This window comes from Tympanuchus pallidicinctus, unplaced genomic scaffold, assembly GCF_026119805.1.
Source record: "Tympanuchus pallidicinctus isolate F22 unplaced genomic scaffold, pur_lepc_1.0 scaffold2, whole genome shotgun sequence".
NCBI classification, from domain to species: Eukaryota; Metazoa; Chordata; class Aves; order Galliformes; family Phasianidae; genus Tympanuchus; species Tympanuchus pallidicinctus.
Window position 1 is genome coordinate 19,027,087 of NW_026294721.1, and position 5,238 is coordinate 19,032,324.

Here is a 5,238-nt window from a genome sequence, read left to right on the forward strand (position 1 = left end):
TTGTTAGACAGCTACATTTCTGAAGTTGAACGCTACCCGAAAACCATAAGCTTAATTTGATAGATTTGAGTAGATTGAGTAGAGTCATGACATATTAATACAAAATTTTACTTTTTTTTTGTTTTAAAGGAGAATGCAACCCTGAATGATATTACTCAGAGACAGATTATTCTATTCAAAGGTGTCAACCCATTCCAACTAAGCATGCATAAAATGTTAACTGCTAAGGCAGTATTTTCACTGTTGGGTACCAGACACTACAGAGAACAATGTTCATTCTGATATACTAAGAATATATCTTTAAAGAAAAAAAAAAAAAAAAAGCAATGAATGAAGAAAAAAAGGGAGATGAAGGAATGATTGCTCCTAAATATTTTTGTTTCTATAGTCCTGTATTTCCTTTGCAGGTATATTCACCAGACCCACATCATTTATATTTCAGTTCAGATTAGAGAACTGGATTAAAGATTTTTAGTTTAAAATAGACAATTTCCATTTTAGAATTCTTTCTGGCAAAATGTTGATGTGTTTTAGAAATGCATTTGATATTTTGATAATTCTGTGGAATAGAACTTAAAATCAACTATGACATTATAAAATAAATGCAATATATTCATTCTACTCTTTCAAAAATCAGAATTATTTTGGCAAGCTACACTAAGTTGTATAGGAAGACAAGCTCAGCAAACTCTTTCTCTTTGAAAGACAATATTCAAAAATACTGTTTTCTTTAAAGTTATGTAATTCATACTCCCTTAGTTTAACTATCTTTCTGTTAAAACAGCAGGAGTTGATGAAGCCTTAATGTTCCCATATATGTATTTATTTATTCATTATTCAGAGCACACGTGATTCCTTTTATATGCACTCACAATGTTAGCACTCCTCTTTGTAAAATACAAGCCAGCTGGGCTTTAAAATGTGTTATAATCTAATTTAGACTGACTTTATTCAATTACTTTGTGAATCAAACTTTGGATCATATTTCTTCAGGACTAAAAAGCTAATTAAGGATAAGTTTTTTTAACTCTTAACAAATTTAACTCTTAACAAATCTGATATTTTTGGGGTTTGTGTATAACTACTAGGATGTTAATTATTTTTGCTTGAATTCTCAGATTTTTAAAACATAACTGTATATATTATGGATATAGTTAAAAAATAGAGACAAACTATAATCCATCTCCATCTACATGTTTCTTACATTAGGAATTCTTACATTACTCCACACTGTCAGACTCACCTTTGTACTGGGAAAGGTCATGGAGCAGATCCTCCTAGAAGGTATGCTAAGGAACATGGAAGACAGAGAGGTGATACAGAAGAAACAGCATAGCTTCACCAAGGCCAAGTCCTATGTGACCAATCTAGTGTCCTTTTATGATGGTGTCACTACATCAATGGACAAAAGAAGTGCTACTGATGTCATCTATCTTGACTTCAGTAAGGCCTTTGACATGGTACCCCATAACATCCCTCTCTCTAAATTGGAAAGATATTGATTTGATGGGTGGACAGTTTTATGGATGAAGAAGTGGCTGCAGGATTGAGTCCAGAGATTGGTGGTCAATGGCTCAATGTCTGGATGGAGATTTGTGACGAGTTGTGTCCCCCAGGGTTTGGCGCTCGGGCTCATTCATCAGTGGCATCAACAGTGGGGTCAAGTGCACCCACATCAAGGTTGCTGATGACACCAAGATGTGCGGTTCAGTTGACACATAAGAGGGCAGGATTCCATTCATAGGGACCTAGACAGAGTTAAGAAGTAGGCCCAGATAACCCTCATGACATTCAACAAATTCAAGTGCAAGATCTTGCACCTTGTTCAAGGGAATCCCTATTATCAGTACAAGCTGGGGAATGGAAGGATCAAGAGTAGCCCTGCTGAAAAAGACTTGGGTGTAATATACCTTCCATATGGGAGGGCATATTACTCATATTGCTCATATGCCCATATGCACAATGACCCTCCCAGCTGAGAAAGACTATTGCATCTTGGGCTGCATCAAAAGGCCAGCAAGTCAAGGGAAGAGATCCTGCTCCTTTACTCTCCACTGGTGAGGCCTCATCTGGAGTATTGTGTTCAGATGTGGAGTCCTTAGTACAGGAAAGACATGGACCTGTTGGAGTGCATTCATAGGAGTGCCACAAAAATTACATGAGAGCTGGGACTCTTCAGCCAAGAGAAAGAAGGGGACATACTCTTTAATAGGGTGGTAAGGCATTGGAACAGGTTACCTAGATGGTGGATGACCCATCCTGGGAGACTTTCAAGGTGAGTTTGCATAGTGCCCTGGGCAACATATTCTAGCTGTGTATGACCCTGTTCGTTGTATGGGAGATGGACTAGATAGCTCTGAGAAGTTCCTTCCAACTGTAAGGATTCTGTAATTCTGTAATAGCATGAATGGGAACTGCTGAGTCACAGCCTGAACCTCTGATTGATCACCTGAGGCAAGCAATGAGTCAGCCAAAGGAGCACAGGTGAAAACAATTCACCTGTGCTGCTGGAAGGGGTGGAGCCAGGGTCCACCTCTCCTAGACCTGTTTAAGAGCTGGCTACCAGTAGGGAAGGATCTTTTCTGGAGATCTGCTCTGCTGGAGTTTTGTAAACGAGCCCAGGATAGGGGTAAGCTTTCTATCTGTTCTCTTTTTGTTATCGTTATCTGTTTTGCTAAACTCTCTTGTTTATTTTGTAGTTATAACATCTTAATATTTGTTGATTATACATAGTACAATAAGAAATTTTTGTTGTTGGACTTATTGCATACACCAAAGCAAATATAGCTCAACGTATATAACAAAATATATTTTGTCAGGAGCTCTGAGTATGTTTATTAAATGCCATATAATTTTGAGTAAGCTGTTATCTATTTCTATTTTATGTAACGACGTTTTCCATTTCAATAAGATATCAAAATACTTTTCAGTGGTACGCAGTAACTGCAGAAAGGAAGTCATCTCAGGTGTGCTGTGAAGCAAACCAAAATTTCAGTGGGAATACATCAAGCTTCACAATGGTAAAACCAAGGCGTAGTCTTAAGTACGTAATTATTTGCATGCTATTTCTTAATCTGTAACATGAATTATACTGTATAATGGATACTGACTACTAACATATTTCTTCAGAAGTTTCTGGAGCGCATATGAAGAAAGACATTTTGCTTTCAAAGAGAAAAACTAAAGAAAATATATTCCTCTTCATGTAGAATGGAGGAGTTTTGAATCTGTGAATAAAAGGGAAATACTACTTCCTTGTTGTAAACTATAGTAGTTTAGCAGTGTGCTCTACTACCAGGCATTATGCACACACACTGATTCATTATAATATACAATATTATACATCATAATAATATATGCTGAAGTGCTCTACTACAGTAAATAGTTTTAGTGTACATTTATTTCTATTTCCGCTTACTGTAGTCTTCAGTATCCTCCTCTGTTCAGTCACTGTATACTCTCTGGATATTATAAATCTATGCCTCAGCTTGCATACAGAGTTCTACTTGCTTTTCTATCCTTTAAATAAGAAATTAGAGCTATTTTTAATGATTGATGCTTCATATTAGTTCAGAGTGATTCTATCTTGATTCTATTTATTCGCAGTCAAGAACATTTTGAAAATGTTAAATCATAAAAGCAACTGTAAAATACAAGTTATAACAGTATACTGGGGGTAAATAACTGAGAGCCATTATTGACTTTCAGAACTTGCTAATGAAGATGGAAGGTTAAAAAAAAACCTACAAAACAACAATACATGTATTCTGTCAGATCACAGGCTGAGTTCACAGAATACCAATAACAGTAAGTAACAATGGGAAACACCTGCTTTCTGTCCATTTATTTATTCCACATAATTCAATATCATTTTTTTGAAAAGGAACCACAGATTCTCTGAGGGGGGGAAAAAAAAAATGCAGTGTTTGAACCAAGTAGAATACTTCATCTTCTCTTTTTTTCCTTACATAATTAAGATTTTAGTTTTTCAGAACTATTTGGAGACTGCAGACATTTACAAGTCCATGGACCCTGACAGAATGCACCCACAAGTGCCGTGCACAAGATCCTCACAGTGAAGCTGTTTACGTGTGAATTAGAAAAGCAAACAATGAAGTGGTCAGTAGTGCAAATTTCACTTGGTCTAAAAAGTTGAGTAACTCAGAGGTTAACAGCTGAAGGGAGAATGGAGCCACACTATCTTTAATCATGGCCAGTGCCAGGACGGGAGGCTATGGACATAAACTGGAACTCAAAATGTTCCACCAGGAAGCATTTTATAATATGGGTGATGGAACATTGGAAAAGCTTATCCAATTTGTCTGGGACCTCCTTTACTGGAGATCTTGTGGATGTGGTCCTGGCAAAACTTATTTATGTGTCCTTGCTTGAGCAGAGATCTCCAGAGGTTCCTTAACCACTCTTCTATACTCTGATTTGGTTAGAATACTTTCTTAACATGTCAACTAACAAGAGGAGACTAAATACATAATAACAAAGTGATTTTGAAATAGAAACCTTTCATTTTTCAAACTTCAGTACCTGGACTTGTCTGGAATAGTACTGAAACCTGACACAGCTTTCAAAGAACTGGAGAACACTTACTGATTAGAGTTATTAATCATTCTGTTCAAATCCATATTTATACTTTTTTTTTTACTTAATTGATCTTTGTGTATCTATTTGCATTTATCTCATCACTGTTAAGTTCAAACCAATCTTGAACTTGAAAATAGAGCTGAAACAAACTTTGTACTTCCCAGAAATTTCTAGAGGAATTATGAATGCTTGAGACCTGGACAAATCTCTGCATTGTATGTGATCCAGAAATTATATATTTTTATCACATGACAAGTAAATGCATATGCATAAGCAATTTTCTTTATTTAGAGTGTTCAGTGTTTGTATTTATACATAAACATTTCCTTAGAAAAATAATTGCTGTTTACTAAATCCCTTCATGACAGAACATAGACAATGCTTTCAGATCTGTATATTTCTAATATGGACACCATATGCTACTTTATCTAACACAGTACATATTACCATATCTTTAAAAAAAGTCTTGGAAAGTTTCTAAACTATTTATGATATTATTAGTGGTTTTAATGAACAGGATGATATACTGTCAGAATTTACTTTAAGATTGTACTGTAAATTCTTGGCCTCACTTAGATTTTTTTCTTTGTCCATAATGAGAGCAGTTGTTTACCATCTAACACAAATACAAGAATGCTG

General features: G+C 35.6%; 1 long non-coding RNA gene across 1 annotated transcript; it reads left to right on the forward strand.

Moving 5' to 3' along the window:
• Positions 1-2,615: 2,615 nt before the first annotated feature.
• LOC128080766 (uncharacterized) lies at positions 2,616-4,969 on the forward strand. Its single transcript, XR_008206878.1, has 3 exons — positions 2,616-2,629; positions 3,709-3,807; positions 3,985-4,969. It is a non-coding gene; the product is annotated as an uncharacterized LOC128080766 (long non-coding RNA).
• The last annotated feature ends 269 nt before the right edge of the window (positions 4,970-5,238 follow it).